Here is a 25,212-nt window from a genome sequence, read left to right on the forward strand (position 1 = left end):
GTGGTGTGTCTGATGGCGGGTGGGCCGAACCTGCACTTTCATCTGCAGCTTCCTCTTTGTCACCGTGTAAGATCGAACTGTATATGGGAAGGGTAACCTGAGTTTCATCAGGGTCAGATTCAGGCCGTGTAGCGTGAGAGGGGAATGTAGTGGTCTGGGTCAATGTACCAGCAGATTCATCGAGCAGTCGCTGGGCATCAGTGCACTTGTGTCGCCCCCAGGAGTACGGTCGCCACAGTGGCATTACCTTCCTCTTAGGGAGTGTGATGTCATGCTTGGGAGCAACGAAGGATCTCTCTAGCAGGTTACCTGATTGGGCGGCGTTATTCCCACGAGTCATGACCCTCCAAACAGCGTTCATGAAGGCAAAGTGTTTGTTTTACGTGGGCAGTATGGTTGCAAAGCTGAACCTTAAAGGAATGTCCAGAAGGGCACCACCAGGAGTGGAGCCTACGGTTAAATTCGACTCCACCTGGGAAACCTCAACCATGCCAGCTACAGAACAGATGCACACATTGCAAGCTTAATTCCGTTAACGAACGAGACTCCGTCATGCCCCGCGGTCCGAGTCCGGCTTACTAGAGGGACATGTGAGGCTCTGGAACATGAGATTGGCCAATAACTGGTGTGTCATGCCCTTACATGTCCGTGGCTGCATGTGCGCTACACTGAAAAGGCCAGCGTTTGTCGCTTACAGGTGCAGATAACCCGCTGAACAACGTTAGTGATGGGGATCACTGAGTGATTACAATTATTACCCGCGAACAATGATTTCCCAGTAAGTGCAGGTCAACTGCAGTTCCGGAATTAGGCCTAACCGTCATTCCTGAAAAAATGAAAAACTTACGTGTGCAAACCACAGGTGCTGTAGCTTGCCAGCCGTTCTCACGCCCAGTATGGATTACACGTGATTGCACAAAGGTTAGAAAGGGTACCGTATCCCCAGATAACATGTATGGATAGCGTACACATTCAAAATATATGTCTCAGGAGGCAGGCTCAGACGGTGTCAGGCCCAGTATGGAATGCACGTGATTGCACAAAGGTTAGAAAGGGTACCGTATCCCCAGATAACATGTATGGATAGCGTACACATTTAAAATATATGTCTCAGGAGGCAGGCTCAGACGGTGTTAGGCCCAGTATGGATTGCACGTGATTGCACAAAGGTTAGAAAGGGTACCGTATCCCCGGATAACATGTATGGATAGCGTACACATTCAAAATATATGTCTCAGGAGGCAGGCTCAGACAGTGTCAGGCCCAGTATGGATTGCACGTGATTGCACATAGGTTAGAAAGGGTACCGTATCCCCGGATAACATGTATGGATAGCGTACACATTCAAAATATATGTCTCAGGAGGCAGGCTCAGACGGTGTTAGGCCCAGTATGGATTGCACGCGATTGCACAAAGGTTAGAAAGGGTACCGTATCCCCAGATAACATGTATGGATAGCGTACACATTCAAAATATATGTCTCAGGAGTCAGGCTCAGATGGTGTTAGGCCCAGTATGGATTGGACGTGATTGCACAAAGGTTAGAAAGGGTACCGTATCCCCGGATAACATGTATGGATAGCGTACACATTCAAAATATATGTCTCAGGAGGCAGGCTCAGACGGTGTTAGGCCCAGTATGGATTGCACGTTATTGCACAAAGGTTAGAAAGGGTACCGTATCCCCGGATAACATGTATGGATAGCGTACACATTCAAAATATATGTCTCAGGAGGCAGGCTCAGACGGTCTTAGGCCCAGTATGGATTGCACGTGATTGCACAAAGCTTAGAAAGGGTACCGTATCCCTGGATAACATGTATGGATAGCGTACACATTAAAAATATATGTCTCAGGAGGCAGGCTCAGACGGTGTCAGGCCCAGTATGGATTGCACGTGATTGCACAAAGGTTAGAAAGGGTACCGCATCCCCGGATAACATGTATGGATAGCGTACACATTCAAAATATATGTCTCAGGAGGCAGGCTCAGACGGTGTTAGGCCCAGTATGGATTGCACGTGATTGCACAAAGGTTAGAAAGGGTACCGTATCCCCGGATAACATGTATGGATAGCGTACACATTCAAAATATATGTCTCAGGAGGCAGGCTCAGACGGTGTCAGGCCCAGTATGGATTGCACGTGATTGCACAAAGGTTAGAAAGGGTACCGTATCCCCGGATAACATGTATGGATAGCGTACACATTTAAAATATATGTCTCAGGAGGCAGGCTCAGATGGTGTTAGGCCCAGTATGGATTGCACGTGATTGCACAAAGGTTAGAAAGGGTACCGTATCGTCGGATAACATGTATGGATAGCGTACACATTCAAAATATATGTCTCAGGAGGCAGGCTCAGACGGTGTTAGGCCCAGTATGGATTGGACGTGATTGCACAAAGGTTAGAAAGGGTACCGTATCCCCGGATAACATGTATGGATAGCGTACACATTCAAAATATATGTCTCAGGAGGCAGGCTCAGACGGTGTCAGGCACAGTATGGATTTGACGGCCCAGATTACACAGCGGAGGAGCAGGGAGAAGTAAAGATTGCAAATGCTGGGGCCCTGCCCAAGCAAGGGGGGCCCACTCGTGGGCGTCGGTACTGGCACTGGGCCCCTCATAGTACAGCGGTGTGTCTGACGGCGGGTGTGCACCACCACCGTCAGAGACACTTGATTGCACTATGAGGGACCCTGTGCCAGTGCCAGCCCCCAAGAGTCGGCCTACCCACCTGTCCAGGGCAACGGCACTCGCACGGTGTCGTGTGCTAGGTGGTGACCCCGGCCATGGGGGGGAGGCAGCTCAGTTAGGGAGTTTTAGAAAGTGGCATATGTTGATGTTGGACATTCAGCTGATGCAAAAGGCGAAATAGGTCAAGTCCCAGGAAGAGGTGGACCAAAGCAAGCCATTTTTCTGTCACCCTATGTGTCATCAGGGGAAGGTGGGACAAAATCCTTGGAAACCCATGCATGGTTCATTTTAATGAAGGTTAGATCATCCACATTTTGGGTTGACAGACGGGTCCTTTTTTCTGTCAGGATTGATCCAGCTGCACTGAAGACTCTTTCCGATAGCACACTTGCAGCTGGGCAAGCGAGCTCCTGTAAGGCGTATTGTGCCAATTCAGGCCAGGTGTCCAGTTTAGCGGCCCAATAGTCAAAGGGGAATGACCTGTGTGGGAGAACATCGATATGGGAGAAAAAGTAGTTTTTAACCATGGTTGACAACTGCTGTCTCCTGTCACTTTCCATCGATGCAGTATTACCAGTTGTGTGAGCGGTATTTGAAAAATCAGTCCACAACATTGTCATGAAACCCCTGTCTCCAACGCCACTTCTGCTGTGTGCACCACGAACACCTCTGCCAAGCTGCCCCCGGCCCGTACGGCTCGTGTGAGAACCATCACCGCTGCTGTGTGCTGGGAATGCCTCAAGCAACCGATTTACCAGAGTTGCTTGTTTATTAGCCAATATTAGGTCAAGGTTCTCCTGTGGCATGATGTTTTGTAATTTGCCTTTATAGCGTGGATCCAGGATGCTGGCCAACCAGTAGTCGTCATCGTTCATCATTTTGGCAATGCGGGGGTCCCTTTTTAGGATCCGCAAGGCATAATCTGACATGTGGGCCAATGTTCCCGGTGTCAATGATGCACTGCGAGTGCTGGTTGGAGGAGCACTTTCTGGCAAATCCACATCCCTCCAGTCACGCACAAACCCTGTACCAGACCTTGCCACGCCAACATTTTCACTTGCCCCACGAGATGCATCCTCCTCCCCTAAGTAATCATCCCCATCATCATCCTCCTCCTCCTCTTCTTCCTCCACCTCGTCCAGGAGAGGTCCCTGAGCAGACAATGGCTGAATGTCATCAAGGATTCCCTCCTCCTCTTCCTCCTCATGAACATTGGCTGCAGACGCCTGCTCCTTAAGGTGCGTCAAAGTTTGCATGAGCAGATGCATAAGTGGGATGCTCATGCTTAGGATGGCGTCGTCTGCACTTACCAGCCGTGTGCATTCCTCAAAACACTGAAGGACTTTACAGAGGTCTTTCAGCTTCGACCACTGCACACCTGTCAACTCCATGTCTGCTCTCAAAGTGCCTGGCCGTGTATCCTCCCACAAATGCATTATGGCCTGCCTCTGCTCGCACAGCCGCTCCACCATGTGCAGGGTGGAGTTCCACCTTGTTGCAATGTCGATAATGAGGCGGTGGTTGGGAAGGTGGAGCAATCGCTGCAGCTTCTGCATACGAACGGAGTGTACAGGCGACCGGCGGATGTGCGCGCACAGTCTTCGCACCTTCTGGAGCAGGGCTGTTAACTCTGGATAATTTTTGAGGAAGCACTGCACCACCTGGTTCAAGGTGTGAGCCAAGCAAGGTATGTGGCTGAGTTTTGAAAGGGCTATGGCTGCCACAAAATTACGGCCGTTATCACTAACTACCTTGCCTGCCTCAAGATGTACACTGCCCAGCCATGACTCAGTTTGTCGCTTCAAGTACTCGGCCAGCACCTCGGCGGTATGTCTGTCGCCCAAACACATCATCTGCAACACAGCCTGCTGACGCTTTCCACTAGCTGCTCGATAGGGGGACACCTCGTGTGCAACAGTGGCAGCTGCAGATGGAGTGCTCGTACGACTGCGCTCTGTGGACGAGCTTTCGCTTCTGGAGGAGGAGGAGGAGGAGGAGGGTGGAACGCCTACAGCCAACTGTTTCCTATACCGTGGGCTAGGCAGCACTGTCCCACCACCGCTGTCCCCTGTGGACCCTGCATCCACCACATTAACCCAGTGCGCAGTGATGGACACGTAACGACCCTGGCCATGCCGACTGGACCATGCATCAGTTGTGAGGTGCACCTTTCCGCTCACTGACTGCTTGAGTGCATGGACAATGCGGTCTTTCACATGATGGTGGAGGGCCGGAATGGCTTTGCGAGAGAAGAAGTGGCGACTGGGTAGGTCATAGCGTGGTACTGCATAGGCCATGAGTTCGCGGAAAGCTGTGCTTTCCACCAACCGAAAGGGCATCATCTCAAACGAGATTAGTTTGGCAATGTGGGCGTTCAAACCCAGTGTACGCGGATGAGAGACTGAGTACTTTCTTGACCTACTCATAGTGTCTGGGAGGGTGAGCTGGACTTGAGAGCTACATATGGTGGAAGTAGCGGTGGACAGGGCGGACTGAGAGAGGGTTGATGATGGTGATGGAGTTGGTGTTCTTTCTGATGGCCTAGAATCAGTCTTTCGTTGATATAACAGTGGGATTCCCCGACTGCTGTGGCCTTGCAACGACACCTCAACATTTGCAGCTGTGCTAACCGGTGGGCTTACAGTGGGGGAAACAATGTAGCGTTGATGACTACCTTCATTGTGATCAGTTGCACATGTGTCACTTGAGGTTTGGTGTTGTGTCCACGCTTGCAAGTGCATGCTGGTTAAATGTCTAAGCATGCAACTGGTATTCAAATTTTTCAGATTTTTCCCTCGGCTAAAGGTCTTTGCGCACTTCTTACAGATAACCTTGGCCTGATCATGAGGATTTTGTTCAAAAAAGTGCCACACTGCACTCTTCCTACTTTGGCAGACATTTTGCGGCCTAGCACGCTGTGATCTTTTGACCCTCTGGACAAGCTGTCCAGCAACTCTTTTGATGTTTGGAACCTGTCTTTGGAGTGCTCCGGGCCTGCCAGATAACAGCTGTTGCGATGTCGATGTCTGCTGTGGATGCTCCTCATCTGAGCTATTGGAAGCAGCACCCTCTTCCCCCAATGGATGCCAATCTGGGTCAACAACTGGGTCATCCATCACCTCCTCTTCTATGTCATGTGCACCTTCCTCTGTGTCACCGTGTATGGTGGTATAGTGTGCGGGAAGGGGCACCTGAGTCTCATCAGGGTCAGAATCTGGCTCTGTACACTGCGAGGACAATGTAGTGCTCTGAGTGAATGTACCAGCAGAATCATCCATCAGCGGCTGTGCATCAGTGCACTCCATGTCAGATTCATCTTGGCCTGGGTAATTCACCATTTGACTTGATAATCCAGGCATGGTATGTGAAAACAGCTCCATGGAGTAATCAGTAGTATGGTCTGCGTCATCCTTCAATCTTGGTTGGGGTGAAGGACACAAGGAAAGGTGTGGTTCATGAACATGAGCCTCCAATGACGAATCAGTGCTTTTACTTTTTACAACTGAAGAAGAGGAGGCGATAGAGCTGGAGGCTGAGTCAGCAATGTAAGACAAAACTTTTTCCTGATGCTCTGGCTTTAAAAGCGGTTTGCCAACTCCTAGAAAACTAAGCGTTCGAGGCCTTATGTAGCCAGACGATGACGCAGGCTCAACACCTCCTGCATTCGGTCCTATTTTGCTCTTGCCACTACCATCAGATCCACCACCAACACCATCATTACCAGCTGCCAACCCCCGCCCAATTCCACGGCCTCTTCCACCAGTCTTCCTCATTTTTGGTAGAAATGTAAACAAAATCCAACAAACTATATAGTATGTAAAACAAGGTACAAGGTGTCTATAGGACAGGGGAGATTTTGAATTTCTGCACTCACTTTTGGACACTGGACACTTTTGGATTGTGTGAGGCCCACTGATATCTGAGCGCTATGTGACAGGCTCGATGGCACAGCTGTGACCTAAGTGACTAGAGAATAAGTGAGATTTTGAATCTCTGCACACACTTTTGAACACTGGACACTTTTGGATTGTGTGAGGCCCACTGATATCTGAGCGCTATGTGACAGGCTCGATGGCACAGCTGTGACCTAAGTGACTAGAGGATAAGTGAGAGTTTGAATCTCTGCACACACTTTTGGACACTGGACACTTTTGGATTGTGTGAGGCCCAATGAATATCTGAGCGCTATGTGACAGGCTCGATGGCACAGCTGTGACCTAAGTGACTAGAGGATAAGTGAGAGTTTGAATCTCTGCACACACTTTTGGACACTGGACACTTTTGGATTGTGTGAGGCCCAATGAATATCTGAGCGCTATGTGACAGGCTCGATGGCACAGCTGTGACCTAAGTGACTAGAGGATAAGTGAGAGTTTGAATCTCTGCACACACTTTTGGACACTGGACACTTTTGGATTGTGTGAGGCCCAATGAATATCTGAGCGCTATGTGACAGGCTCGATGGCACAGCTGTGACCAAAGTGACTAGAGGATAAGTGAGATTGGATTGCTTTTAAAAAAGCAGTTTGCGGAGCAGTGGGTAAACAGCAATGCCAGCCTGTCAGGAAGCCTTAGAAGGCAGCCCAACAACCAACACCACTGATACACCACTATATAGCCTCCCCTTGCACTGCACACACAGTGACTGGTGTGTTGTGCAGGCCAAATCGCTAGCAGCAGAAGCAGTTTTTTGGTCTTCTTCCCTGCCTAACGCTCTCCCTACAGAATCAGCAGCAACCTCTCCCTATGCTAAGATCGGCAGAAGTAAGATGGCTGTCGGCGTGCACGCCCTTTTATACCCCCTGTGACGCCCACCAAAGCAAGCCAATCACTTGCATGCCCTTCTGAAAGATGGTGGTGACCCGTGCCTATGTCATCACGTTGCCCACAGTGTCCATGGATCCTGATTGGCTGAAAAAGAGCGCAAAACAAACTTTTGAAACGCGACTTTGGCGCGTAAGTCGCCGACCTCGTGGCCGACCTCATCCTAGGGTCGGGTTTCGTTTCATGAAACCCGACTTTGCCAAAAGTCGGCGACTTTTGAATTTTTTCGACCCGTTTCGCTCAAATCTAATTACAACATCATATGGCAGATAGTTCCATAGTCTCACTGCTCTTACAGTAAATAATCCGCGTCTTTGAGTATGCTTAAACCTTCTTTCCTCCAGACGTAGAGGATGCTCCCTTGTCCCTGTCACAGGTCTGAGAGTAAAAAGATCATTAGAAAGGTCTTGGTATTGTCCCCGCATATATTTATACATTGTAATAAGAGCACCCCTAAGCATTCGATTTTTCAAACTAAATAACCCCAAGTGTAATAACCTGTCTTGGTATTGCAGACCCCCTAGTTCCCTAATAACCTTGGTCGCTCTTCTCTGCACCCGCTCCAGTTCAGCTATGTCTGTCTTATACACCGGAGACCAGAACTGTACACAGTATTCTAAGTGTGGTCGCACTAGTGACTTATATAGAGGTAAAATGATGTTCTCCTCATGAGCATCTATGCCTCTTTTAATGTATCCCATTATTTTATTTGCCTTTGCAGCAGCTGCCTGACACTGGCCACTAAATGTGAGTTTGTCATCCACCCATACACCCAGGTCTTTTTCAGTGAGAGTTTTAATTTATTTATTTAGTGATTTTTTATAAATTATTTTTACACTTTTTTTTAACTTTATTACATTGTCCCAGGCGGGGACATCACTGTCATGTGTCAGATCGCTGATGTGACACGTCACACAGCGCTGTATAAGATTAGCGATCTGACAGGCCCTGCACAAGGCTCCCTCATGCCTTCTCTCTGCAAGCACTGAGGAAGCCGCCTCCCTGCCGGCCCCCGAAGGCCCCCGCAGCCATATTGGATCCAGGGACCTGCAGGAAAGGAGGCCCCCAGATTGCCCCTGACACATAGTGCCGGGTGTCAGCTGTGATAATCAGCTGACACCCGGCCTCGATCAGCAGCGCCCCGTGGGAGCGCCGCTGATCGCGATGATGTACTATCCTGTCCCCGGTCATAGGGGCCCAGGTACCGTGGACGGGCTAGTACGTCAGATGTCATAAAGGGGTTTAAGGTACTGTCACACTTAGCGATGTACCAGCGATCCCGACCAGCGATATGATGCGGTCAGGATCGCTAGTACATCGCTAAGTGGTCGCTAGTGAGCTGCCACACAGGCAGATCTCACCAGCGACATCGCAGGGGTCGGGGGTCGCTACTTACCTTTCACACTAGGCGATCCTGACATCCTCCCGCCGGCGTCCTCGCTCGTCGCTCGTCTCTCCACAGGAAGCCCAGCAGGAAGCTGACGACGAGAAACAGTCCAGGACATTCTCACGCGATCAGCGATAACCAGTGGGGGAGCGGTCGGAGGTAAGTATCAGACATAGCGATATTGCTAGCAATATCACTATAACATTACAAAAACCAGTGACGTTATAGCAATATCGTTTAGTGTGCCAGGCCCTTAAGTCACATGCTGTCCATTTCATTATGATCCTCCTTGAGATGGTTCTACTCCTTCATTGGAGTCGAGCTGTGCTTAATTAAACTGATAGGATTTGATTTGTAAAGGCACACGCCTGTCTATATAAGATCTCACAGCTCACAGTGCATGTCAGACCAAATAAATATCATGAGGTCAAATGAACTGGCCAAGAAGCTCAGAGACAGAATTGTGGCAAGGCGCAGATCTGGACAAGGTTACAAAAGAATTTCTGCAATACTCAAGGTTCCTAAGAGCACAGTGACCTCCATAATCCTTAAATGGAAGAAGTTTGGGACTACCAGAAGTCTGCCTAGAGCTGGACAAACTGAGCAATCATAGGAGAAGAGCTTTGGGTAGAGAGATAAAGAAGAACCCCAAGATCACAGTGGCTGAGCTCCACAGATGCAGTAGGATGATGGGAGAACGTTCCAGAAAGTCAACTTTCACTGCAGCCCTACACCAGTTGGGCCTTTATGGCAAAGTGGCCTGACAGAAGCATCTCCTCAGTACAAGACATATTACCTGTCACCCTCCCAGGCGGTTTTAAGTAAAAGAGCCATCTTGTGAAGCAGTAATGCTGCATTCTGTCAAGGTGGCTCTGTTACTTAGCTTCTGTTCCACCGCAGAACTAATCGTTCTTCTCCCTCTGACAGATGCCTCGCATCCATCAGTCATTTCGTATTTGGCGCCTCCTCCTCAATTTTCTTTTGAAATGCTGGCATCTGCGCTGTGCTATAGTTTTATGGGCATGCGCAGTTAGTGCTGCCCGATGTGCCCGTGCTCTCAGATCACATCCTGGCCTTCATATCGCACTGCCACAGATCCCGCCCCACAGTCGCTTATGATTTATTCACACTGCGGGGCTGGGAATCTTGGGCATGCGCAGTAGTTCTCTGCAGCTCTCATGCCCAAGATTTCCAGCCCTGCAGTGTGAATAAATCATAAGCGATTGCGATTTATGTGTGTATTCCAGGCCTGGGACTGGTGATACATATACCACCCTCACTGCAGAGGGCCTAATAGCCAGTACATGACAAGGCAGTCTTTCTGGCAATTACTTATCCTAGGTGCAGTTCCCTGACTGATCTGAGGGTAAGGGGGTGCCAGAGAGCTGCAAGCTCCTAACTGGAACTGAGAGACCAAAGTCAGGTTACCCTGACAAGCTAAAAGACTGATCACTTTCTTATCAACACTTGAGTCTGTCAAAGCTCTCTTCTTTCAACCCTCCTTTTTTCTTTGTGTTACAGAATTATAAGTATATCCAGGTGAATTGAGACATTAAAGAGACTTACCCACAAAAACAGATTGAGAAAAGGTGCAGTGGTTGCTAGACAATAAGGGTGTGGCTTAGGGATGGGCGAATCTACTCGTTAGGACTCGTTACTCTGCGAGTAGTAGGGGACTCGCAGGAGTCGGTACTCTGCGCGTTTCCAAGCGATTACTCGCACAGTAACGAGTCCAATGCAAATGCTAGCGTTTTCCAAGCGATCTGTAGCATCGCTTGGAGAACTGATTGACAGGTTGGTCACACTCGTCAAACATAGTGTTTGACAAGTGTGACCAACTTTTTATTACTGAGGCCGCCTATGCAGCATCAGTAGTAAAAGATAAAATGTAAAAAAATAAAAAATATTGTTATTCTTACCCTCCGACGTCCCGCGCAGCCTTCCCGCCTCTCCACGCATCCCTTCCAAGTAATCCTTTGCGAAAATGCCCGCGATGACGTCCGTTCTCATGGGATCGCGATGTCTCGCGGTAATTCGCGATGACGTCGAGCGAATGACTGCGAGACTTTGCGATCCCGCGAGAACGGATGCCATCGCGGGCATTTTCGCAAAGGACTACTGGGAACGGATGCGTGGAGAGGCGGGAAGGCTGCGCGGGACGTCGGAGGGTGAGAATAACAATATTTTTTATTTTTAAATTCTATTTTTTACAGGGATATGGTGCCCAAAGCCCGGAGGACAGTCTCCTCTCTTCCGGACCGTGGGTACCATCCGCAATTGTTCTGCTTACTTTCCGCATGGTGGGCACAGCCACATGCGGGAAGTAAGCGGAACAAAAAAAATGGCAGCACAGGAATCGCTGCAATACTTGCATCCCCATTCATTAACATTGGACTCGCTAGACTCGCAACGAGTAGCGAGTTTCCGAGTCGGACTCGTTAGAGTCTAGCGATTCCGAGTATTTCAGGATTCGCCCATCCCTAGTGTGGCTGTGTTCTAGGCTGCTCAGCATTCAGAGACTCCATTCATCAAGTCTTGTGAGAAGTTTGGACAGGCTTCAGGGGTTATAGTAAATCAAAGTCAAATCAGAAGCCATTATTTTTTCCCACTTCCTTGCAGTTTGACATTTGACTTAACTTTATCAAGATCCTTGAAGTCTGGTTTAAGAAGGGAAGCAAGCCCTAAAGTTAAGGAAACTTTGTTTTGCCAAAGTTGACTAATGGCTTAAAATATGGAGTCTCAGGCAATGCACAGTTGAGATTCATGAACTAATATTGTGTGATGAAGTTCTGCATTGCATAGACATGAACTCCCTTTTGCTACTGGTTGCAGACCATCACCAAGACTGCATTTCACTTTTGGGCTCCAAAATAGACATAGTGAAGTATGTGCAAAGAGCAAAGCAATGGTGGTAAAGGAATTCCAGGTATAGCCACCAAACTGAAGACCTATTTTGTAAGTCATAAAATAGTCTACTATAATCCACAGTAGGAGTTACCTAATCATTCATTTATGCATACATACCCTCTACCTGTGGATAACCTGATAGGCACAAGGTGCCACTGTGTGCAATAGACATCATTCCAAAACTACTTTGTCTTTTTGCACAGGAAATTGAGATGATAAAATCTTTTAAAATTTGAATTTGCTGAGTTCAACAAATATTTCCCCAAAATTTGATTTGCAATTAATCAATTTTCTGCTTTTAGCTAAACTGCAAAGCTCCCAATTGCCCTAAAAAGTTGATGGTAATGTTCTGAAGTCTCATAAAACTTTATCTAACTATGTTCAAGCTCATAAACACAAACATATCCTTAATAATGTCACATACCTCAGCATAAGAATGTTTGGTAACTCACTATTAACAGCCCATATAATAACACTTTTTGCCATGACAGACTTTTGATTTTCTTAAACAAAAAAGAGAGCAAAAATGATCCATCTTAGTAATTTCTGATCTTTAAAACTTATATGCATAAAATGAAGCTGACAGTGTTGCTGTCAGAGGTAACATCATCCTCTTGTGACTGAGACAAGTTATTTGCTTCCTCACCATGAATACACTTGCCATTTGTCAAGGAAGCCAATTATGACCTCTGTTTAATAGTACTACTGAAGAGAAGTTTTGTACTGGATGGTGCTGGTGTTTAGGCTGCTGCTAGTGACTCCGACATTCTTAGAATGGATTTTTTTATGGTCCACTACTCTATCCATTGTAATTACCATTGCTATTTTTTATTTTATCATACATTATGTGCAATACTCATTGATGTTTTGACAATTTTTTCAGCCCCAAATATACAGCACTTCCCTAAAAGAATGTAATGAGGTTTGCAAGGTAAGCAGATTACATAGTTACATAGGTTGAAAAATGACCAAGGTCAATCAAGCTCAACCTTTCTCCATGAATTGTACATTTTGTCACTAGTTTAACAATAACCCACAATGTTATGTGTATTGAGAAAATCACCCAGGCCTTTTATTAAAAGTTGTTCAAAAATAGAAAACAAAATGTGGTAATATAGGTATTAAGTGTATGGTTTGCAAATTGTACTAGAAAAATTGGTGTGTAAAAAGACACATTTAACCGTTCTGTTCTGTTCGTTTCCACTATACACTTGTACAGCTCCGGTCATTTTTGACCGGACCTATTAAAATGCTGCTTTAGCTACTTAAAAAAGAATTTTTGAAAACCTGATGCATTATTATACTGTAAGTGAACATGGTTGGTCATTATAAAAAAAATACGTAAAAAACTCAATTTTTTTTATTTATTTTGTATTTATAAAGGTTACAAGGGCTTATTGAATTCTGCACAGAAATTACAAATTTGTGCGTAACTAACTAACTAAAACAAAAACTACTACTACTATAACAACTATAACTAACTATAACTAAAAGTAACTATAGTATAAAATGTGTGCAAACATTTTGAAAAAAATAGTAAAAATAATAAAAAAATTAAAATCAGTTTTTTTCAGAAAATCTTCACATAATTCTATTGTTTACATTCAGGACAACAATAATACACAAGTTTATAAGCCTCATACCTGTACAGATTTGCATTCAAGGCTCAGATGTCTCCAGATCTTCTCTTCAACAAAACTGAGACTGAAATGGCTGGCTGAACTGCTTACTTACTGATAAGATAAGAAAGAGACACCAGACACCACCCCCTGGAATGCTGAGATAGCAGAGAAGAAAACAAACATTTGGCAGACATGACTCATTAGCTTTTCAGGTCTGCTTTGCACAGAGAACCAACACAAGGAAAAAAAACAAAACTCTTTTCTTTTATAATATGCAATGGTGACAACTGAATTTATTTATTTTTAGAGGAAAAGCAGGGTAAATATCATACAGAGAAAAAAATTGCACAGAGCTGTACTGAAAGCCAATGTGTATGGTTTGTACTGAAAGCATGTGTAAATCTGCACCTAAAGCAACTGTCTACTTCATAAACAATAGTAGATGCAGTAAGTAGTCTCAAAAGAAATTATAACTCATTTGTTTTACTCAAAAAATGGCTGAAACTAGCATAAAATGCTATTCGGTCATTTTTGACTGGAACAGTCCAAGTGTAAAAAAAAATGTGGCGCAAAAACTAAACCAAAAAAAAGTACCCTTAGAAAGAACCCCTCAAATTACGAAAATAGAAGTAACCGCAAGTTTCAGAAACGCATAATGAATTTTTAAAAAAATATCAAAGTTCAAAAATGGTCATTTTTCACCGAACATAACAGCAGGTTCTGTTCTGTTCGTCTCCACTATACACTTGTACTGCTCCAGTCATTTTTGACCGGACCTATTCAAATGCTGTTTTAGCTACTTAAAAAATGTTTTTTGAATACCTGTTGCATTATTATACTGTATGTGAACATGGTTGGTCATTATAAAAAAAATACGTAAAAAACTCAATTTTTTTTATTTATTTTGTGTTTATAAAGGTTACAAGGGCTTATTGAATTCTGCACAGAAATTACAAATTTGAGCTTAAGTGCCTATATTTTTTTCTTTCAATTTTAAAAAAAATTCAACTATTTTCCAAAAATTTATGAAATATGTAATGCTGAGAAGTAGAGTTGGCAAAAATTGATTTTCACATCCCAGTCCATCGGACCCAAGAGTAGTCAGATGCTACTGAGTTGGAGCAGGATAACACCTCTTACCTAATGGGATCCATGGCTCTCTTTTTATTAGCCAGTCTGGCATGACACCACATGTCTTGATTTGGGGCATTGATGAAGAGGATTAAAACATATTTTCTTCAGCTTATTTCCATAATGCATTATATTTCTCAATATAGCTTTAACATTGTGATTTCCTTACTTACCTCCTCTATCTCACTTCTCTTTCGTTATCACGGACTGTTGTGCTTTGTTGATTGACCACTTGAAGGAGTAATATTATATTAAGGCTGAATGATGGAAAGTATAGTGTAACCTATACTGGTTATGTTCTCAAGTTAAGCATGGTAAATTGTAATTATGTTTTGCTTTTTCTTAGCCTGTGTTGTGTCACTGTATATTGCTACTTTGAGTGGGAAAAAGAAAAGAATAATATTGTAGTTATGATATCTTTTAATGGACAACATAAATAAAAGAAATTATGTTACAAAGCAAGTTTTCAAAACTTTTTAGGTCTTTTCATCAGATATTATATAACAAAGTATCTGAAGAAACACAATATATTCAGAAAAAGAGCAAAAGCAGAGGATAACAAATGGACATTAAATAGTGATGGGCAAACCCCTTGATGTTTCTGTCCAGCGGGTTCTGCCAAACAGTTGAAAAAAGTTTGGTTTGGGTGCCAGAACAGTAGACGAACCCGAATGGGGGCCCCAAACATTCATTGTTTTCCATTGTGTCATGTTCTGTCCCATGCCATAATCCATGTTTGCAATAAATGGTTGTCAACCTGGATGGAGCTAAGATGCAACCGTCTAGGCTGAAAATCACATTGACTGAGCTGCGAGCACAGCTTCAGTGACTATCAGTGACATCATCAAGGTTACCGCAGGTCACTGACGCTGTGTTGCCAGCTAGGCTAAAGAACTGCCGTTACCTCAGAGAGATCACTGCTAGCACAGTGATAAAAAGTCTCACTGTGCAGTGCTGAGCTCAGTGAGTTCACCATGAGAAGTTTCTTATAGACATGTCCCCATTGCTAAACTATGCGTTAGATGTCACCTGACAATACAAAGGTGGCATAAACAATACAAGAGAACTCATGCCAGGCAGGAACAGGATGATAAAGACTTCCATCAGCTGGTGCCTGCTCTCACTGTTATCAGGGATGGGATAAATACACCCATCAGCCGACAACCTGTGACCAGAGGTAAACTTTTTACCGCTGGTCACAGCTGAGGGCTCACACTGTTATCTGAAAGTGTTGGAACCACAGCGCTCTGACCGATGGTATTAATATGTACCATCGATGAGAGCTGCAGGTATTTCTCACACTATCATGCAGATGACAGAGCCAGAGACCCACAGTGCTCAGGGTGCCGAACCTGAACAGTAACACAGACTTTCTGGAGAAGTAAATGTTTGGGGTCTGTACCCGAAAAGTAGGTGTTCGGTACGGACCTCAAACTTTACTGTTTGAGTTTGTGAATCTCTACATTTAAATAAAGATTGAGCTTAGAGAGTTAATCCTTAATCAGATTCATATTGTTTATGTTGTGTCCTGGACCACAGAAAAGTTTAACAACAGGTAAATGGTTCTTTGTCTGTAATCGACTGGCGATGATACACGATTACACGATTACAGACAAAAAAAAACCATTTACCTGTGGTTAAACATTTCTGTGTCCAGGACACAACATAAACAATATGAAACATGTCATATTGAAAGGCATCTTCAAATCAAGAAGATATTGAATGGTTTGGGAATAAAAACCTATTAGAGTATTTGATTCCCTCCACACAGGACCAAATTTTTTAAGATCATTTATAACTCTGCAAAATCTGAGGAGTTTGCTGTAGAGACAGTGAGGGCACTGGGTCTCTGTTCTTACATGGATAGTGGTGCTTTAAAAATTTTCACACCACTGTTCTAATCTAATTAAGGATTCACTCTCTAAACTCAGTTTGTTTGTTTGTTCAATTAAATTTCCATTTAATATTCCTTGCCTCAGCTCTATTTGTGTATATATTTGTGTTTCTTAAGAAACTTTGCTATTTTATGCCTGATGAAGAGACCTAAGATGTTTCTAAAGGGGGCTTTACACATAGCGATATCGCTAGCAATATCACTAAAGCGTCACCGATTTTGTGACGCAGCAGCGATATTGCTAGCGATATTGCTACATGTGATACTTACCTCCGACCGGCTCCCCCGCTGGCTATCGCTGATCGCACAAGATCGGCCTGCTCCATTTATCGTCGTCGGCTTCCTGCTGGCGCCGACGAGCGAGCCATGGACGCAGGCGGAAGACGGTCACACTCGCCGTGTCTGGAAGGTAAGTGCGACCGCCGACCGCTGCTGCATCACTAGTGAGATCTGCCTGGGTGACAGCTCACTAGCAACCATTTAGCGATGCACCAGCGATCCTGAACGGGTCATATCGTGGTCGGGATCGCTGGTGCATCGCTAAATGTAAAGGGGCCTTAAAGCTTGCTTTATAACATCATTTATTTTATTTTTGTTAGCCATTAAATGGTACCATAACTGCAAGAATATTATTTAGTTTTTCCACTGAGAACAATCTTTTTTCAACTGGCTAACATGGTACCAAACCTTTTGTCTTTCAACTGTATACTGTGTGACTGTGATTAAACACTATTTATTGGAATCCTGTTTTTAATTAGAAAAATGTCTGTAGATGAGTTTCTGGCTTGACATGCATCCTTGGTGATATTTCAAGACTTAGCAAAGGGTCAGAAATTGACTTTCTTGGTAGTTTCTTTAGTTCTGAGAGAAAGTAAACTTACATACGTTTCAACAATGTAACAATGCATATCTTAGACTGCATAGACAATTGTTCTCTTTAAGGAAAATCAGTAATTCCCCTACATTTACTCTTTGAAATGTCAGAGGACCATCACACGGGTATGTGAAAAGATGCTATTCAATTTCAAGATTGTAGGAAAACAAGAATAAAAGATAGACATAAATATAAAAAAGCACAACCAAACAGAACTATATTTGCCCATATTTAAAGCTCCACTCCAGCATTTTTTGCAGTGTTGGAGTAGTGCTTCTAACCTAAGTTGCTTGCCCCTATGTAGGCATAGGCAGGAAGAGAGGTTTATATTTTAAAAACAATTGATCTCTGGACTCGCGTCATACAGTGGGTACAGAAAGTATTCGGATCCCTTTAAATTTTTCACGCTTTGTTTCATTGCAGCCATTTTGCAAAATTCGAAAAGTTCATTTTTTTTCTCATTAATGTACACTCTGCACCCCATCTTGACTGAAAAAAACAGAACTGTAGAAATGTTTGCATATTTATTAAAAAACTGAAATACCACATGGTCATAAGTATTCAGACCCTTTGATCAGTATTGAGTAGAAGCACCTTTTTGAGCTAGTTCAGCCATGAGTCTTCTTGGTAATGATGCAACAAGTTTTTCATACCTAGGTTTGGGGATCCTCTGCCATTCTTCCTTGCAGATCCTCTCCAGTTCCGTCAGGTTGGATGGTGAACATTGGTGGACAGCCATATTCAGATCTCTCCAGAGATGCTCAATTGGGTTTAGGTCAGGGCTCTGTTTGGGCCAGTCAAGAATAGTTCACAGAGTTGTTCTGAAGCCACTCCTTTGTTATTTTAGCCATGTGCTTAAGGTCATTGTCTTGCTGAAAGGTAAACCTTCAGCTAAGTATGAGGTCCAGAGAAATCTTGAAGAGGTTTTCATCCAGAATATCTCTGTACTTGGCCACATTCATGTTTCCTTTAATTGCAAATAATAGTTGTCTTGTCCCTGCAGCTGAAAACACCCCCATAGCATGATGCTGCCACCACCATGGTTCACTGTTGGGATTTTATTGGGCAGGTGATGAGCAGTGTCTGGTTTTCTCCACACATACCGCACACATTTATCTTCATCTCATCAGACCAGAGAATCTTGTTTCTCGTAGTCTGGGAGTCCTTCATGTGGTTTTTAGCAAACTCTATGCGGGCTTTCATATGTCTTGCACTGAGGAGAGGATTCCGTTGGGCCACTCTGCCATAACTGCCCAACTTTTGGAGGGCTGCAGTGGTAGTTGACTTTGTGGAACTTCTCCCATCTTATGACCATGTGATATTTCAGTTTTTCTTTTTTAATAAATTTGCAAAAATTTCTACATTTCTTTTTTTTTCAGTCAAAATGAGGTGCAGAGTGTACATTAATGAGAAAAAAAATGAACTTTTTTGAATTTACCAAATGGATGCAAAGAAACAAAGAGTGAAACATTTAAAGGGGTCTGGATACTTTCCATATCCACTGTATATATCAATCACTTCCTCTAAATAGATGTATGGGTGTGGCTTCTCTGATGGCTTGCAGTCCATTCAAGAAAGGTAAAGAGAAAGAGCTGACATCTCCAAGAAGGATTAAAGGGCCCGTCACACTAAGTGATATCGCTAGCAATATCGCTATAACGTCACTGGTTTTTGTGACATAGCAGCGATATTGCTAGTGATATCGCTATGTGTGATACTTACCTCCGACCGGCTCCCCCGCTGATTATCACTGATCGCGCGAGAACGTCCTGGATCATTTCTCGTCATCAGCTTCCTGCTGGGCTTCCTGTGGCGCCGACGAGCGACGTGTGGACGCGGGCGGGAGGACGTCAGGATCGCCTCGTCTGACAGGTAAGTAGCGACCCCCGACTCCTGCGATGTCGCTGGTGAGATCTGCCTGTGTGGCAGCTCACTAGCGACCACTTAGCGCTGCACCAGCGATCCTGACCGCGTCATATCGCTGGTCGGGATTGCTGGTACATCGCTAAGTGTGACAGTACCTTAAAATTAAATTTCCTTCAGCTGTGCAGACATTGAAAAGTGAAATGTGAGATTCCATGTCTGACATCTGACACGTTTTCTTTGTGCTTACGTCTTTGGTACTAGAGATCAGCTATACAATTAATGGTGAAAGCATGCCAAAAGACATCAGAGGTTAAACATGGAACCATGCATGTCAATTTTCAATGGATGCACAGATAAAGGAAAATTAAATTTTAATTGTTCATGGAGATGCCAGTTCTTTTTCATTAAATTGTTTGATATAGGTGTTTATATAGTTTCGATTTATTTAAAGAGAACCTGTCACAATGAATTTTCTATGTAAACTAAAAACATGGCCATATTGTCATTGTATTAATAAATAAATAAAATGATCCCTGTGGTGAAGAAATCCCTCTTGTGTTTTTTTTGGTTATCAGGGTTTGAAGTTATCTTGTAATCATTTCTCCATGCATCATGGCGGGACTGAGGGCAGGGTCTTTTCTTGATGCTCTGGCACATCCGTCATCCTCCTGCATTTGAATGACAGGGTACTAATCCATTCATGAACTGCCTCCTATTTTATACAATTTGCAAATGCAGTAATCTCTGTAATCTCTGAAGAAACATTAGCTCTCCAACAAAATGGCGCTGTTGGCGGCACATGCATGGTCGCATCTATTATCGATGTTGCCTTCATTGCCAATATACTGTATATTGAGTAATGGTGATATATGTCACCTCTTCCATGTACTACCTCAGTACACAATGGGCAGTGCATGAGCAGATTTAGAACTCAAATAGACGGCTTGAAGATTTCACAGTACCGAGAAAAAAGCCTACCCACAATTATCAGCATCAAAAAGCCGATATGGCCATGTTTGTTCTTCACTTATCAAAATCCTACTGACAGGTTCCCTTTAAATAAATAAAAACTATATAAAAATCTCATTCCTCAGCTATGCCAACTTAATGTCCCCTCCATATACACCAGCTGCTTCTCTTACTTATCATCCTTTTTCTTCCCCTTTCCTCCTTTTTCACAATTTGAAGCATGCAGCATGAACTTTTCAGGACCTGCATCAGCCATAGTGTGGCAGTAAACTACTAGTACAGTGAAGTTGATGTTCTTTTTCCATGCCCTGTTGAATTCTGCTGAATGTTTTTTGAAGATACAGTGGGGAAAAAAATATTTAGTTAGCCACCAATTGCGCAAGTTCTCCCACTTAAAAAGATAAGAGAGACGTGTAATTGACATCATAGGTAGACCACAACTATGAGAGTCAAAATGAGAAAACAAATCCAGAAAATCATCTTGTCTGATTTGGCAAGATTTATTTTGCTAATTATGGTGGAAAATAAGTATTTGGTTATTAGCAAAAGTTCATCTCAATATTTTGTTACATATACTTTGCTGGCAATGACAGAGGTCAAATGTTTTCTGTAAGTCTTCACAAGGTTGGCACACACTGTTGGTGGTATGTTGGCCCATTCCTCTATGCAGATTTCCTCTAGAGAAGTGATGTTTCGGGCCTGTCGGTGGGCAACACGGACTTTTAAATCCCTCCAAAGGTTTTCTATGGGGCTGAGATTTGGAGACTGGCTAGGCCACTCCAGGATTTTCATATGCTTCTTACGAAGCCTCTCTTCATTGCCCTGGTGGTGTACTTGGGATCATTATCATGCTGAAAGACCCATCTACATTTCATCTTCAATGCCCTTGCTTATGGAAGGAGGTTTGCACTCAAAATCTTACGCTACATGGCTCCATTCATTCTTTCATGTACACGGATCAGTCATCCTGGTCCCTTTGAAGAGAAACAGCCCCAAGGCATGATTTTGCCACCCCCATGCTTCACAGTAGGTATGGTGTTCTTTGGATGCAACTCAGCATTCTGTCTCCTCTAAACACGAGTTTTTTTTCTACTAAGCTGTTCTACTTTGGTTTCATCAGACCATATGACATTCTCCCAATACTCTTCTGGATAATCCAAATGCTCTCTAGCAACCTTCAGACAGGCCCGGACATGTACTGGCTTAAGCAGGGGGACATGTCTGGGAACTGCAGGATATGAGGGAGATTATCAGTGGTCTTGTGTGTGTTCCATTTTCTTATTATTGCTCCCACAGTTAATTATTCATCACACAAAGCTGCTTGCCAATTGCAAATTCAGTCTTCCCAGCCTTGTGCAGGGCTACAATTTTGTTTCTGGTGTCCTTCGACAGCTCTTTGGTCTTCACCATACAGTAGTGGAGTCTAGAGTGTGACTGTTTGAGGTTGTGTACAAGTGTCTTTTATACTGATTACAATTTAAAACAGGTGCCATTACTACAGGCAATGAGTGGAGGACAGATGAGCCTCTTAAAGAAGAAGCTACAGGTCTGTGAGAGCAAGAAATCTTGTATGTTTTTAGGCGACCAAATAGTTATTTTCCACCATAATTTGCAAAATAAATCTTGCCAATCATACAAGGTGGTTTTCTAGATTTAATATTAAAATATGTCTTCACTGAATAATTCACATAAATCCAAAAACCACCCTAGTAATAGCGCTATCGAACAGTGCACTGTGACAATGAATTGCAAGCAAATAGATAAATGCATAAGAAATAAAAATCAAGAATATTCCATAAGCATGTGTGTTCTAAAAATACCGCAATCCCAAAAATCACCCCAATAGAGGCTTTTGAAACAACACCATGCAAGAATAAATTGCATAAATTGCAACTATATAAAATGTGCAATTGGCATATATATTCTAGGAACACTGTGGAGGAGATATATATATATGTATACCTTGGATGCAGTCAATGGAGCATTTGGAACCAAGCAGTAATGCCCGAGGTATAGCAATTGCATATAGGCTAATAAAATCACCAGATTTCCTTCCTGTGCCTTCTGAGGACTATTCCTATGACAGACCATCCCTGATGAAGGAAGACGTGTACTTCCGAAACCAGTAGGAAGGATTTGGTCTGTACTACTTGCTGGATTCAACCACGTGACTTGTGACGTCACGAAGGTCCTGGAGCTTCCCTGCAGCCGGCGGCACCGTGCTGTGAACAAATGCCGGCGCACCGAGGGAGCAGTGAGTAAACGAGAGACTGTCACCGGCCGGGACAGTTCTCTCAACTGTTGAAAGAAAACATACTGTCACTCTCTTCTTGAATACTGCATGTGCGAAGCTCAGTATTTTAACATCATCGCAGCGATGGAGCTCTAATATTATTAGCCTATATGCAATTGCTATACCGCGGGCCTTAACGCGTGGTTCCAAATGCTCCATTGACTGCATCCAAGGTATACATATATATCTCCTCCACAGTGTTCCTAGAATATATATGCCAATTGCACATTCTTATTTTATATAGTTGCAATTTATGCAATTTATTCTTGCATGGTGTTGTTTCAACAGCCTCTATTGGGGTGATTTTTGAGATTGTGGTATTTTTAGAACACACATGCTTATGGAATATTCTTGATTTTTATTTCTTATGCATTTATCTATTTGCTTGCAATTCATTGTCGCAGTGCACTGTTTGATAGCCCTATTCCTAGGGTGTTTTTTGGATTTATGTGAATTATTCAGCGCAGACATATTTTAATATTATTTGTATTTTAATTTACAACATAGTGGTGTGTTGTTTTGTCTTGCAGCAGTTATTTCTCCTTTAGTACTAGCGCCCCCAATACATCTTGATTTTCTAGATTTGTTTTCTCATTTTGGCTCTAATAGCTGTGGTCTATCTATGATGTCAATTACAGGCCTCTCATGTTTTGAAGTAGGAGAGCTTTCACAATTGGTGGCTGACTAAATACTATTTTTCCACTGTATTCGTGAGTGGGACCATATTGCTAATATCAGATTTGTCCCCTCTTAAAATGTAGCCTTTTGAAGAGCTTTGCAAAGAACATTTGAATCCCTTCAAGTGCCAATTGAGACTCTCAAAGTAGTCCACATTAAAGAATTGCTGCTAAATTTTTGATTTACTGCTTTGATTTTAAATAGTTTGTTCTGTATAACCATGTGATCTCTATGACTAAGAGCAATATTTGCACTAGAAACATGTCAGAGATGAGAGCTTGAACAGTCTGAACAAATTTTTAATGGAACCCAAATAAGAAGCTATTTTATTTTATACAACTGGATCTACCTACTTGTTTTTTTTCCTCTAATCACATGTGCCCCTGTAGGTCAGCAGACCAAGCAGCATCCAGAGCAGAAGAAAAGATGGAGCTGTTCCCATGTGCGTGGTGAGTTCAGGAAATTTTTCTTCTTTATACTCATGCTAGGATATACTCTAGACCTTGGCAAAGTGCGGCCTGTTGGCCACATCCTGCCCTCTAGTTGTTTTGGTCTTGCCTGCAGACCAACAGAGGTGAGGGACTGAAAACAGCATCCCACGGGGTGCACCATGCCCTCCTCGGCCTGTCCACTGCTGACCACTGTAACAGCTATCTGCACCCTTGGGATACATTGCAGAAACAGTGGATGCGATAATGTAATTTTATTGCGTCAGGCTATGTAGGTTTCATGATGATCATGAGAGGTTATTGTGTCTCATGCTGATCATGGGGAAGTTATTTAGGTCCCATGCTGATCATGAGGAGGCTATGTAGGTCACATGCTGATCATGAGAGCCTACAGCATGTGGGTCTAAAACTGATCATGGTGAGACAATGTGAGTACTCTTGCGGTATATAGGGGCTGTGTGGGGACTCAAAAACTTTATAGGAGAATGTCAGCATACTTAATTCTGCTCAATATTTAGAGATACAATTAATAGTAAAATAAAGTAATTATTAGAGATTAGCAAACCTTTTAAGGCTCAGTTCAGCTAGGCTCGGCGAGCTTCCCGATGATCGCCGAGCAGTTCACCAAACGTATCCGAACCCCATCAAATTCAATGGCCCTGAGAGTCACCCTTCCCCTTTTCTTTCCCTGACAGCACAGTACAGTATGCCTGCACCTCACATATCTGAGTCTCATCAGGAGGATCAACTCCACCCCCGGGGGTTAACATCTGGTGATGAGGGCTTGGATTCTGATTGGACCCTACTTCATCTGACCCCGAATCCAACTGAAAAATTTTAGGGAGCATTGACGCAGATGCTTTCCTCTTTTTGAGTCTGTGACTTTTTGGAGCAGATCTCAGATGCTCAGGCATAGAATGTGTAAACAGCTCTGCAAACTCGCCCATCTGTGGTTCCCCATGGTCATTTGGGCAGTTGGAGAGTTGTGTTGCCGTGGGAACAAGGGTAATTGGGGTGGCACCTCTGAGGACCGTACTGTATTTGATGTTAAAGTGGAGGAAAAAGAGGAGAGTCCACTTGATGCAGTGCTTGCCATCCACTGGAGCACATGTTCTATTTTGCCCTCATCTACAAGACATACCACTGTGCGGCTACCAAAGAAAGGGAGTCGAGCAGCCTGTCCAGTAACAAAAGTTGTTTGTTGTCTTTGGATAGGATGAACCTGTGTTTGTTCAGTAGAGCTTTCCATAACATTACCAGCTACCCCACATATACCTCAAACACAAAGCCTATTTCCCTTTCCACCATGACCTCGCATTTTCCCATTCATATTGGATGTACCCTTCCCGTCTTTTACCCTTCTTTTTCACAAACCTAGGCCCTAACCTGTCAGTCACCTGTCACTAAATTTACAATCAGTATTTAGTTGTTGAGATAGTGTGGCTGGACCACAGAATTAGCACAAAATATTTATAAGCTGAAATGAGGACTGGTGGAAGGGGCACACAATTAGCACAATGGAATGTTATGCTGAAATGTGGAATGATGGGACTGGTGGCGGGACAACACAATTGGCACAAAGGATTGATATGTTGAAATGTGGATTGGTGTATGG

The 25,212-nt window shown here is 43.8% G+C and overlaps 1 long non-coding RNA gene across 5 annotated transcripts in view; it reads left to right on the forward strand.

Annotated features, from left to right (window-relative positions):
• LOC141084628 (uncharacterized) overlaps positions 1 to 25,212 on the forward strand; it is a 278,465-nt gene that overhangs the window by 136,337 nt on the left and 116,916 nt on the right. For 4 of the 5 annotated variants that reach the window (XR_012231062.1, XR_012231060.1, XR_012231064.1 and 1 more), the window contains exon 2: positions 23,538 to 23,597. This is a non-coding gene — a long non-coding RNA (uncharacterized lncRNA). Of the gene's footprint in view, positions 1 to 12,701; positions 12,753 to 23,537; positions 23,598 to 25,212 lie in introns of those variants that run through there. The other variant, XR_012231061.1, reaches the window with a different exon arrangement.

The sequence above is a fragment of the Dendrobates tinctorius genome, unplaced genomic scaffold, assembly GCF_039654945.1.
Source record: "Dendrobates tinctorius isolate UK_male_01 unplaced genomic scaffold, ASM3965494v1 ptg000025l, whole genome shotgun sequence".
Lineage (NCBI taxonomy): Eukaryota > Metazoa > Chordata > Amphibia > Anura > Dendrobatidae > Dendrobates > Dendrobates tinctorius.